The 14,152-nt window shown below is 37.3% G+C and overlaps 1 protein-coding gene and 1 pseudogene across 2 annotated transcripts in view; one reads left to right on the forward strand and one right to left on the reverse strand.

The window, feature by feature from the left end:
• DERA (deoxyribose-phosphate aldolase) overlaps window positions 1–14,152 on the forward strand; it is a 137,709-nt gene that overhangs the window by 58,926 nt on the left and 64,631 nt on the right. The window lies entirely within an intron of this gene.
• On the reverse strand, window positions 10,607–10,725 carry LOC112480420 (annotated as a pseudogene).

Consider the following 14,152-nt stretch of genomic DNA (forward strand, 5'->3'; position numbering starts at 1 on the left):
CATTCCTGGTTACAGATGCGTCACTCCACTCTCTTCCTTGGTCATCACATGGCCATCTTCTCCTTGTGTATTTCTGTGTTGCTTTTCCCCTTTCCTAAGAGTACCAGTTATTTCATGCCCCACCTTACTTAGTAAGACTTTATCTTTACTTAACTAATTACATTTGCAACAGCCCTATGTCCGAATAGGTCACTTTCTGAGGTCCTGGGGGTTGGAACTTTAACATACCTTTTTGGGGGGTACAATTCAACTCATAACAAAGAGGAATAGGGTTCTTGTACTATGGTTCTATTATTTCCTGTAAAAACCGAAGAAGTTAGAAACAGATACTTTGAATCAAACCAGCAAACTTAAATTCAGGTACGAAAGATAGATTTTTTTTTTTCTCTCTAAGCAGTGTTGGATGGTTTTGTGGGTAGGAGAAATCTAGTAGATATTAAACATTTTTCTTTACAAAAAGCTTTTGGTAACGTTCTCAATGGGAGATTAATGGCTAAAATAAAAAATGAGACATTAGGAGATAAATTTGCTTATGAGCAAGAGACAGAGACTACCAGTAGAAAGAAATACTTTTTAGATTGGAAAGGAGTGACATACAACACAAGCCAGGAATCAGTTTTGGGACCTATGGGTTTTTCACTTTATTTTTATTAGACTTTGTAATAAAAATACAGATCTTCAAACAGTTCAAGACAGAGTGAGTAATACTACAAGCATCAGTAATCAAAAGTTATTCTCTATCATAAACTAAATGACTGATAATAAATACTGATGGAAGACTACACAATGTACCATAATATTATAAAATGGAGCAAGTGATTCTCCTGTGTTCTCTTTTCTTCTGCATGGGTGAATATTTCTTTATTTGCTTTTTAAATAATATTTGCAGGTTTCTGGGTTTATTTTATAAGCCAAATAAATGAAAAAAATATATTTTTAAACTTGGAAAGATGTGTTAACTGAGGGAAAAATTGGTTGAAGTAAGACAAAAGTTACATTGCCGTCACTAGGGTAAAGAAATTAGGGACCCTGTGTGTTAAATTGCTCAGCAAGCTATTCAGTAAAAAGACTTAAGGAGTGAGGGGGCATTATGGAAATCATCAGTTTATTCTGCAGTCCTGACTTTAATGGAAGCATATGCAAAAATGTTATTGTTAGAATGATGAAACTGCACAGCTGAGGGAGTCCAATGTTATAGTATGGAACTTTTTTCTTTTCCTCTTTTAAAGTTTTAACATAATGGCTCTAAAAAATTGCATAAAATTCAGTGATTGTATACATAACTTTTGTCCTTCCAGGAACTCATTAGTATGTGGGAAACTTACTTTTCATTTTGGAATTTTGCCTGCCACTCCTTTAGTCTAAGTCACTAAAAGGTCTTTACAGATTTCTATCTGCTTTTCCTTGATCGTACATTGTCAAATGAGCCAAGAGAAATGGAACAACTAAACATTCAAAAGTTAACTCATAAAAGTTGTAAGTGCTTTAGAAACCAAAAAAGATTATAAAGTCTAAAGAAGCCTTATGAACCACAAAACTTACATTTTACAGGTGAGAAAACCAAGATCCAGAAAGGTCAAATTCATAAGGAATTTGCCCAGGGACAAATAGCTAAAGTCAAAACACAGTCTAGAATGAGGTTCTCAACCCAGGCTCAACATTAGCTTCTTATATAAACAAAAAAGACCATAACTATCAGAGATTCTGATTTAACTCGGTCTTGAATGGAGCCAAGAGAATTAATCCTTTTTAAAACGTCCCCAGTTGCTTCTGCTGTGTAGGCAAGTATGTGGACCTCTGATCTGGAATCTAAGTTCCCTGATGTTAAGACAAGTGCTTTTTCTTCTTGCGCTGGTAGTTTGAAATTTATTTAGAGGATTTGAAATTCTTGGGGGGCAGAGGGGACATTTAGTAAAGACAAGCCACAATTAACAAGCCGAGTGTCCTAGTAGTTAGTTACTTACAGTTTGCTTATTTGGAACTCTGAACCTATATTCTCGTAGAAACGAGATTATACATGGGTATTTATTTGGTTGCTAGGCCAGCCCAGAATTTTGTGTACAAAATAACCGAAATTTAGCTTTGCATTGATCATTCTGTAGGTCCTAACCAACCCACATAACAGTGTTTTTTGGAATACTTTAAGTAAGATTGAAGTTTCTCCTCCTCCTGTCTTCAACCTAGCAAGTTTAGAATTTGAATGGAGACTCCCCCAGTTCCAAGCTGTGATGGGGAGTGGAAGGAAATGAGGACCTACGGGGTGGGAAGGACTGCAGTGAAGACCGAAGAGCTGGGGGAAAAGAAGAGGGAAAAGAAGCCAGTCAGGAAGAGGAGTGCTGGCATTATCTGTCATCTTCATGTCTAGGGACATTTCTTTCCCTTGAATAGACTCGTGCAACAAGTATTTAATGAATAGTTAATTAAACACTATTTTGGGCATTGGGGAAGGATAACAACAGAGAAAGGGGAGATAAATGTAAGTGAGACATAGTCCCTTCCTTGTAAACACTGACAATAGCTCCTAGTCTGGTGAGGAAGTGAAAAATTGGGATTATGATTTGCCCTGTTGAGAAATCAGGAGCCACAGGGACAGTTATGCCAAGTGCTGCAGGAACAGGGCCAACCCTCTTTGGAGGTTTCATAGAAGGGTTCCCAAAGCAAGTGGCATTTGTGTAAGAGTCAGGCATGGATGTAGAGGAAGGGAATTTCAGACAGAGAAACGTGAGACGTGAAAGATCCTGTCATGGTGAGAAAGCAAATGAGGTTGGGATGCAGAGTAAATGGGGAAGTGACCGGAGAGGTAGAGGATGACGCTGGTCAGTAGAGCTTGGGGCTTAATTCAGTGCTAAAGAATTTGGGTTTTCTGTTTATGAGTAGGGAATGTTTTTAATCTTTGAAAATTTTTAGCCTGAGAAATGAGCAATTGAGTACAGCAGATCTTCAAGTAATGTCGTTTGATTCAACGTCTTCACTGTAACATCGATGAGAGAAAAAAAAAAAAAAAAAAAACTGGTTCCCGGCCTGGACCACCAACTGTGTAGAGTTTGTTCATTCTCCCTATGGGTTTTCTCTGGGGACTCCAGTTTTCTCTCACATCCCAAAGATGTGCACATGTGGTGAATTGGCATTTCTGAATGGTCCCAGTCTGAGTGAGTGTAGGTGTGGGTGTGAGTGCACCCTGCAGTGGAAAGGCGTCCTGTCCAGGGTGGGTTCCCACTTTGTGTCTTGAGCTGCTGGGAGAGGCTCTGGCCACCTGTGACCTTGAACTGGAATAAGTGGGTTGGGAAATCTTATCTTTCATGGTTTTATTCATCTTTCTTAAGTATACATATAGCACACATTTATTTCAATGTTTTTTATTGAAAGTATTTTGGGTCTTTATTTAGAAGTTTGCCTTCGGAACCTAACTCTGGTTTCTATCAATTAGCCTATGGTAAAATTGGTTTTTATTATATGCCATTTTGCTTAAATTCACAGTTTCCAAGAACCTATCAACAATGTCAAGTGAGGACTGACTCCATCAATTTCTTCACTAGGATTGATTGAACCCTGCTATGTGCCATGCACTGGGGATTAAGATCAATAAGATGCCCTTCCTCTACTCTGTAGTAGTGGAGCAATGATCAGATTTTCATTTTGAAATATAACCTTTGGGCAGTGTGTTTTGGCTGGAGACAGGGAACCCCATTAGGAAGCTGTTGTAACAATCTACCTGACCATGATGAGGACTGAATTGTGGTTGTGAGCATTGTGGAGAGGAGAGGACAACTATGAGAGATGTTAAGGGGGCGGAATGAATAGAATTTGGTACTATGAGAGATGGTAAGGAGGCGGAATGAATAGAATTTGGTGAACAATTGTATGCAGAGCAGGGGAGGGAGACAACAGAACAACTCATAATGATGCCATTTGTCAGGATAGGCAATTCAAGAGAAGCAAGGCTTTTTACCAGGCCAGGAGTCCCAGTCTCAGCTTCCCTTTATAAGACCTCTGCCTGTTGGTTCTGTTGGCTTACTGCAGAATGCACCACAGTCTTACTACTTTTCCTCTCCTTTTTTGTTCTTGTAACAAGGAAAAAATATTCAACACTTTTAAGGAAATCTGATTAAGGCTATGAAGATAAAAGAAAGAGAGGCTACTTTTCTGTTTAAACATTAGCAAGACAAGGCATGTAAGAGAGAACTAATACAGTTATTTTAATGATTCAGGAAGAAAAGGAAATCCATGCTTTTACTTGAATTATTGGGGTGATGCTTTGTTTTGCTAGTGACCCAGGAATCAGTGTTGTAATATGGTTTTTGTAAAAAATTTATCATCAACTGACACATCCGAAAGTAAGTTTCCTATGCTACAAAGCTGCTAAATTGGGCAGGGACTACAGAGGAGGCACTAATAGTCAATGAAATTGGAAAGAGTTTAGATCATCTGTGGCACACAAAGCCAGCAAAAGGCTATTTGTAGAATGTTAGCTGCTATCACACTGGTTTGGTATTAACATTCTAGTGAATAATTAAAATATTCCTGTTTATTTTTTAATAAAAAGAAAAAGCTTATAAATTACTTCAGAGTTCATAATGTTACCTATAGTTGCATTCATAAATGTTGAGGTTTCTGACTAGGATTGTGGAGTGGATAACTTAGACAATTAAAAAGCACATTTTCTTCTGTCTTTCACAGCATTCTCATTTTATAGTTTTATTATTATAATGCCTCTTAAAGACATAAAATAAAAATCCTTAAAACTACTTTGAGGCATTTTCGTTATAGATGGTATTTTCTAAATTGAGTGGTTATTAAATATACTTTTGTGGTTGAAGTACATTTCTCATTTTCGTCTTCTGTCTGTAACCACACACCCCAGGCATAGCTGATACCCTGTTTCTTCCTACTCTGTTTCTTATCGTTCATACTCCCATGAAGTGATCAAGTGTTCCCTTATAATTGAACATACTTTTTAGTTAAACCAACCCCTTTCCACTAACTGTTTTCTTTGGTTGTTCCTTCAGGGCCAGAATGAAGTTCAGGGTTTTTATTCAAGACAGTTGACTCAGAGGAACGGTGACCACATAGAAATGGGAAAGTGATTCATGCTCAGAAACAGAGGGATAGACAGATGCTTGTGAAGCCAGAGTCTCACAGTGTTGTGTGATGTTCTATTTGATGCTCTTAAAGGGGCGCAGTGTTTAATTCTAAACATATATGAGATTATTGGATCCCACCAATTTCCAGAGGATCTGCCTGAACTTATGTCTGTTAGAAGGTAGTAACAATTTTAGTAGAGTAATAAAAGGGAGAATGCAACTGAGGAAGGATAAAAGGAGAGTAAATGGTATCAGAGGAAGAATTTTCTGAGAAGCGCAAGGTCATGAGTTGAGAGGATATTAAGACTGAATGCTGTGTCTCCTACTCCCCAGAGTCAGAAATGGTTGGCACACTGGGGAAGGAGGCATTTGGCTAGAAATTTGTTGAGCGTTTAGGTGCTTTGGGAGCTGCGAAAAGAAATCCCACTGTTAATTTTTCAGACAAACTGTTCTTTTCCTTAGTATTTCAAATAGGTTCAAATACAATTAGGATAATGGGTGCCAGACACTGTTATAAACTCTAAATATTTGCTAGAGAAATTACAGATGTAGAAATAACCGAATAGGACCCAATATATATAACCTTGACTTAAATGTGGCTCTTATACATGACCAAGAACTTGCCAGAACATTGGCAGAGAACTTGAGAAGACACCTGTCCTCAGGCCGCACTATGAGAGTTTCCTCTTTCTCTCCTTGTCTTTCTCCTCTCTAGTCACTGCCTATTACTGTTTCCATACCCTCTTCTGAAATATTGCCTTGTCTTAGGTAGGACAATAGTCCAGTCCATCTCGTCTCCGCCCTTGCAGCTGTTGCTCTGCTAGGCCCAGTGCTAGTTTCTTGGCTGCATGCTTCTTCCTCATCTCACCTCTGTTTCTGTCCTCTACCCAGCCTGAGCTCTGTGGTGAAATACCCTGGAAAGTTGTTCTGAAATATGTGACCAAACCTTGAACTGTTCAAGACTCATCTCTTAACACCTATGCATGCAATGTCTTTTTTTTTTTTTTAAAATAGATTCTTGTATTGTTTCCTAGGACTGCGATAACAATGCCACAGATTGAGTGGTTTTAAACGATAGCTATTTATTGTTTCACAGTTCTGGAGGCTAGAAGCTTGAGATCAAGGTGCTGGCAGGGTTGGTTCTTCCTGAGAGCAGAGAGGGAGAATCTGTTCCATGCCCCTCCTCTAGCTTCTGATAGTGCACTGGCTTATAGAAGCATCACCCTGATTTCTGCCTTCATGTTCACATGACGTTCTCCCTGTGTGTGTCTCTGTCTCTTCATATAGCATTTTTTTGTACAAAGGACACTAATCATATTGGTTTACTAATTACAGCTGCAGTGACCTTATATCCAAATAAAGTCACATTCTGTAGTGCTGAGGGTTAGGACTTCAACATATGAATTTTGGGGAGGACACAGTTCAGCCTATAACAAATGAGTTCTAAATAAGAAAAGCAAAGCTGGAGTTTAGGGAGGACATTTCTGCTCATTTTGCTCATGAGTCTAAGGGCTGAGAAATGGTGAGATTATATTTCTCTACCATCACTATCGTGAACTGACACCAGCTAAAACAGCCAGTAAATGACAGTGGGGAAGAAGTAGACTCTAGGGGTGATGGAAGAAAAGCAAGTGAGTCTGTGGTTGGTGGGGGAGTGCCAGGAGGCAAGAGTGACTAGGGCGTGGCTTATGAGTGAGGAGTATTTCTAGTGATTTGCGCCTGAGAAGCTCTTAGTTCCCATAACTCCTGACCACCCACTCCTCCCAAAACCTGGTTACCCAGCCCTTCTCGCCTTGTCATCTCAAGATTATCCTTGTCTAAATGCAAACTCCGTTGGTAATTTAAAGCTCAGAGTGACTCCGTCCCCAGTCTGGACGGTGATAGAGGTGATGGGTGGTAGAGACTGACAGTCAGATGTATCCTGGCCTTCCTCTGTTTCCTAAGAAAACATCGTTATGCAGAATGCTTAGGAGAGGTTAACACATCCTCTTCTGGACTACTGGGACTTACTATCAGGTCAAATACTGTTTATCTGGAGAAGTACCTTTTAATTTCCATCCAGCAATGAATTTTCAAACTTTTGGACCACGTTCTATTCCTAGATTGGAATCGTGTATTAAACTGTTCAATTTAATAATTAAAAGTAGAAAAGTATAACTGGTTTATCTGTGTAGTCACCTAGCAGTTTAATATATGCAGATTTAATATATGCGGATCTGAATCTAAAACTAAGTATTCAAGGTACATAGAGACAAAATAAAAAGCACACAAAATATATTTAATATATGCAGATCTGAATCTAAAACTAAGTATTCAAGGTACTTAGAGACAAAATAAAAAACACACAAAATTCCTTCAGACTTTACACAAAGCAAAAGAACCACTGCAGGAAACAAAATAAAACAAAACTGAACTGAAAACGCCTAAGCGCTATCTAATAACCTTATTCTCCCACCAAATCTCTTTTTTTCCCCCTTTGATCTATGAATCTAGACCTCTCATACTTTCTGGAATCTTTAATAAAAGATTACTTTTAAATGCAACAATTTTCAATTTTTGTTAATGTACTGGAAAAAATAATAAAGCTAACGAGAAAATGAAAAGAAAGAAAGACATAAGAAGAAAGAAAAGAACTGGCCATCTTCCTAAATTTTTATTAGGAATCTCTTTAATGTATTAAATTGTATGTTTCCAAAATCAAGGTTAGGAACCATTGACTTCTAAATTATAAAGATCATCTGCTTATGTGTGTTTCTTAGTGCAAGGGGTTAGAAATCTTTTGACAATTTAATGTGATTTATGACCTATTATAAGAATTAGAGCGTACGAATAGATAAAGAAGAAACAGCAACTGAGGATCTGGTTTCATGCCCTATAGAATTAAAATTAAATTTAGCTAAAAACAGTTTTAAAGATTTTTTTCTTTATTTTCATGCAGTCTACTTCAAAACACATTTTTATTAGCTAGCCAATATAATGAACTTGACAACACATGTCCTTGGATGATTTAGAGTATAGAAAAGTAGTGTCAGAATTGAAAAGGTTATTCTAAAGACCAGCTTGCCTCCAACTAAATGGATAAGAAGGTTGTGTGGGGACAATCTTTAGCTAAAACAATGATTTCCAGATTGTATTCTGTGACCCAATATTTCCATGAAAACTTCTCTGAAAAAGAGGTCACATGGTCATGCAACTTTGGGGAGACTGTATAACATGTACCCCTGTAAGCCATTTGCAGTGCACGTGCACTTAGAAAAGACCCTGAAAGTTTACAGAAAGGAAAATTGTGTATTTTTAAGCCCATCATACCAAACTTGTTTTTAAGTATGGCAAAGTTTTTTCTCATGTGTCATTATTGAGACTGAACCAAAGAATAGAGTAAGTGAACATTATTAGGTTCTGTCAGGTCCTGTAGACATAGAAGATTATGCTCTGTGGGAGTATAAATGTTTAAGCAGACAAGATTACAATGAACACGTAACTATAGGAGCATAAGCATGCCTGTGTAAGTGGTCCAATTTTAGAAAACCTCCCTTGCAAACTCTTTTAACACCGCCCCCTTCCTGTTGTTCCTAGGGCTTAATGTCTGAAATTCCATGGTTAGATCCTTGTTCTTTAGTTTAAGCCTGTTAAAATTTAAATCCATTTGATAGATGTAAAATAAAAAGATTCAGCAACGGTGTAGCATTACTTGAGCAAAACTAATTGATAGATGAAGAGAACTAGATGTGGACTTTGAAAATATTTGATTAAAAAAAAATTTGTGGAGTTGAAATCATAGGTTACAATCCCTCCCTCACCTTGTATCCCACTCGGCTCCACCATGAAAAGAAGTTAGGACATTTGTCCAAAATCAGAAACTCTTCAAGAAAAGAGAAAATTTCTCTAGGCTGAAAACAGTGTTGCCAATCAAGGTATTTTGTGTTAACTCCCTGACTAAGTAAAATAGTTAAGGAAGGAGGGCAAGAAATTTAATATAAACCTGCTCAGTTAAACTGACTGAAACGAGGACTAAAATTAGGAAAACAAAACCCAAACTTGACCACTTATTTAGTGAACAGCCCTGATTTAGAGTGTGCTGGATAAATTGCTCTCTCTCCGTAAACAGCTCCTTTGACTCTCCTGGCCCTAGAAAGAAACTTCAGCCATTCACTTCCTCACATCATATACCCCCTTCAGATTTGGACTCAGATCTGTCTCTGTACCCTGATTGTACCACCTGACTATCCCTCTCCTCTCCACGCTTGGCACGTATGTCTGCCTCTCTCTCTGAACGGAGCAGTTTCTAGGCAGGAAGGCTCACTAGTCATTGCGGAGCACATGGTTTAGAGCACAGCAGCCATTCACAGATACTTGTGGTGGGACAGAGTAGATCGAGGAAAGGTCCCTAGAACGAGGAATCATGACCCTCTGCTACCATCCAGAATTCTTAAAATTCTTTCTTGGATACTTAGCCTTAAAATTAGGTGTTCTCCCCATGCTACTCCCAAACTTCCTCAGCAAGATCGCTTCGGTTGGAGCCTAAAGTGTCAGATAAGTGCTTTGTTTTTTATTATTTGTCACAGTCCTTTTAAAGTTCTTAGAACAGCATGTGGTGCTATATAAGTGTTTATTAAAGGGATGATTTAAATAGAAACCCATTTATTTATATAAGTAGGCAGCTATGGAATCGTCGAAGAGTTTAGTTGTGTTCAGTACAGACATTATGCTTTATTAAAGCTTTGCTTAATATTGAATTTATTTAGATTTTGTATTAAGTGTATACTGTGACCATTGTGCTAAATAACTGTATATGGTCAGTATAATGCTGGTGACTGAGGTAGCCATGGCCCTCAAATTGTGTGTAGTTCACTGCGTTGGGCAGTCGGGGGCAGACACAGTGAGAAATTTTTCAGCTTTTTCAAGCCTGGTATCTCCTCCAATTAGGTTTTTAGTTTCTTCCTCCATTTTCTTTTATTGCTAGAGCTCTTTATATCCTCTGTTTGCTGATAGAACAGTCCCTTTTTCTCTGTTTTTTCAATAATATACTCAGAGAGATCGGTGTGTATATGCTTTATTCACTAGTCTCTCAGATAGTTGCTGCTCCAGCAGAAATCAGTTCTGTGGCTTTTCACTTTTAGCTTTTCCTAATAATTCCTAACATCTTACTAGGATCCCCTTTCACCTGCTATTTTTCACTCCACATTTTATTCAGATGGACCCTGTCTCCTTTCTGATTTATCAATGTAGATGGTATGAAGAATTAGGGGCCTAGATAGATAGGTATAGCTGATGGTATCCAGGAGTCTTAGCTGGGCAGAGGAGAGAGGGTGTGTGGGTTGGCAGTACTTTATGTACATGGTTGCAGAGAGTGATGCCCAAGAGAAATTAATGGATGCAGTGTACCATTGGGTTTCTTTTTTTAATTTTATTTTTTATTTTTTATTTTTTTATTTTTTTTATTTTTTAAGCAAGGCAACCCTTGATTGACCTCACAGATTGCAAGGACTTTGTCAACTCACAATCTCTTATTTTTTTATTTTTTACACCTACAGCACCTGGTTTTCCTAGGTGGTCTCCCTTCCAAGTACTAACCAGGCCCTACCCTGCTTAGCTTCCAAGATCAGACAAGATCAGGCTTGTTCAGGGTAGCATGGCCGTAGGCCATTGGCTTTCTAAGTCAGCAGAGTGGAAGTAAACAGTCCAAGGACTGCATCAATTAAGATTGAATGTGGTTACAAATAGCATAGAACTTAACAACAGCGGCTTAAATAAATAAGGAATTATTTTTCTCATATAACAATAGATCTAGAGGTATAGTCAGTCCCTGCTGTTGGTTCATCATCAGGATTGGTGCCTTTGTTATTCTCTTGGCATTTTCCTTATGGTCGAAAAATGGCTGCCACAGCTCCAGTCATCTTGTTTACATTCAGAATAGGAAGAAAGCAATGTCAGTGCTGCTTTATATTGAAGGAAACAGTTGAATGGGGTCAAGTAGGATTTTGACAGGGAGAGAAAGGACGAAGAGTATGAAGTTGATAAGTTAGAGGATGTTTCTGCAAACCAATGACTGGTCTGGTTTAGGAGGCAGAGTGTATAGTGGTTGAAACCTGAACTGTTAGTTATAAAAAGCTGTGTTAAATTTCTTTCATGACATTTATAAACTGTTATCTTAGATGAATTCCTCAATATCTGTAACCCCTGGTTTATTCATTGTAATTGGAGGTAATAAGAGTGCCTGTTTTTTAAGTTATTGTGGAGATTAAATAAGAGTAGATATATAAAGTGTTTAGCTGGTGCTCAGCATCTAGTGAGTTCTCAAAAAGGAGACCTATTCAGCTACTATTATTATTGTTGTTATTGTTGTTATTACTATTATCATCATTATTATCAGAATCAGCTAGAGTCCAGGATACTTTACGGTGAGTAGCAGAAGGGACCAATGGAATATTAAGCTAAATTCAGATCTTGGAGAGCAGAAATTCTAGAATTTTATTCTGTAAGCAGTTGAAGGTTTTGAGATGAAAAATGCCATGATCGAACCCGTCTTATCTGTTGAGTCCATATTTCAATACTTCTTAACTCCTCATACTTAAAAAATTTTGAGCTCTTTAGTTTCCCTATATTAAATATAAAAACTAGGCCAAGTCAACCCAGAAAATCTTCTTTCTCAAGAGTAAATTTATATTTGTGTCAGAAGCACAAGTAAATGGATCTCCAGCATAAGTTGACACTCTGAACTGTCTCTAACCCTGTTTTCTAAATGCCTTTTTATCTTAAAGGTTATCATTATGAATCCTGTTTCTCATTTTTGCTAATAAACTTAGCCGAAATTTTTTCTTCACTGAGGCTTTACATTTTTAAGTTACCTATGTATTCACTTTGGATTTTGACATTTAATAACTACCCTGAAATACCTGGGAGAAATTATATCTATGATACAACATGTACATTAGGAGGAGGAAATAAATGCTACACTCAAAGCAATTACATAGGTAGTATTAAAAACATTAAATATGTATCAAAATATTAAATATAGATTTAATATGAAGATAGGTAAATATCTAATATATATTAAAAAACAATTTATATTCTGTTTTCTTATGGGGAAAATCTAAAAACAAATAGCCTTTAATCGAACCTATTAGACTTGTAATAGAAAGTTTTGTGAGAGACAGATAAAACCTCTGTATTAAGTGTGTGCTGTAAACTGTCTGAAATATACATCATTACCATATGGTTATATGTAACTTCTATCTAAGAGTGTCAGAAAAGGAACCCATAGCCCGTCTGCTATGAGAGAACTACAGGATATGAGCACATATGTACGTATATACTCATTGGCAAGACAGTGCCTTGAAAAAAAGGTGCAACATCCAGGGAGATTCTAGATGAGTTCTAGTTAATATGCAAAATGGATCCAGCCTGCAGGCGTGTTATATTATTTCAAGACTTTTTCAGAGTGTAAGTCAGGACCATTCTTTCTGCCCAATTCACACACTTTTCTCTCCACCTTTCTCCTTGCCTCATGTGTTTGCAGGAATTTGTGAATGATTCTCATATCCCGATGATACCCATGACTTGGCAAAAGGTTGCAGTGACCTTTCTGATTAGACCCTTATCATAGAGGAGATTTGCTGGGCTTTGTTTGCCAGCCTGCACCTTTTTTGTTGAGGAATCAAAGTTCCTGGTGGTGGCTGAGTGAAAAGGAATATGGATAAAAATGAAAGTGTGACTAGTTGAAAAATAGAGAAAGAATTTTAACTTGAAAATTGTTTGTGAACAGTAGGAGAGAGGCAGTATTGTCTCTATAAGTAGTCGGTAAGTGGTAACTGCAATAACCCACATGGCCAACCCGAGAGCTCCGCATGGTGAATAGTTTCCATTTAGAGCCTTTTCAAGGTTTACTCATCTATAGATCTGCTAATGGAAAGCATACAAGTCTCCAGGTATAGTGAAACAATCACCTAGAGATAAAACTCCCCACAGAAGAATTAACACAATTTTTTTTTTTAATGAAAGACAGGTCACTGTAAAAAGTAACTCTACGTACTTATCAATTGTTGAAAAAAGATTTATGATGACATTGAGGTATGATAATCTCAAATATGTTCTGCATTGTTTTTAAAAGCTTTGTGTTTAAAATTCATAGCACTTTCTAATCCTGATAAAGTAGCCTAATTTTCTAGCTTGCTTTGTTCAGTAAAATATATTTCTAAATCCATTTTAAGCAGCTATTTCTTCAATTTGAGTAATTTTCTCTCGAGTTAATAGATTCCACACAAGCACACCTGACTTTTAATGTTAATATATACTATATTTCCAAACTTGCTTGTGACAATGGGAAGCACAATCAAACTGAAATTCAGTTGTTTAAAGCATATCTACCTTGTTATTTTGTTAAAATGCTTCTTCATTTGGTATAGTGATACCAAATCACATTTTCCCTTATATTGAGGTTCCATCTCTCTCTTTTCTCCCAGCAAAAGCGAAGGAAAAAAGAACGTGTTAGATATGGTTGTGTCATTTTAAGATAAGATGACTTTAAAACTACCATATCAATAGAAGACATTTGCTTAACATAATAAATCCCTCCACCAGTAAGTTCAGCTGTAAACGCTGGGCAAAAAAGGAAAGCATTTCGATTTTGAGGCATTTGGCATTGGTAACTTGATTTACAGATTGATGTTTTCATTTTATATTGAGTCTAAAACACTTTGCTATTTTATCCAAACCATTACACCTATACAATAACAATGCCTGTGGGCATTTCTGGGATTTTCTTTTGATCGTCTGGTACTGACCTAATGTCATGAATCTCATTTTTCCCTTTTCAGCAATGCTACCAGCTCTCTGAAAACAGAGGGTATATGATGGAGACAGATAAAGATTTTTTCTTTAGGTAGCCAGACCAAGAGAAAACAAACACCTTTCATAACTGAGTCAGGGTTGTCTTTAACAGTGCAGAGTCCCATTAAAGAAAGCCTTGTTTGTCTTGTGCACTGCTGTGTCCCCAGTTTGTACAACAGTACTTGCACATAGTAGGTACTCAGTAAATATTAGTTGAATGGGATGTGAAGGATTGGGAAAGA

Source organism: Pteropus alecto, unplaced genomic scaffold (genome assembly GCF_000325575.1).
Source record: "Pteropus alecto unplaced genomic scaffold, ASM32557v1 scaffold103, whole genome shotgun sequence".
NCBI lineage: Eukaryota > Metazoa > Chordata > Mammalia > Chiroptera > Pteropodidae > Pteropus > Pteropus alecto.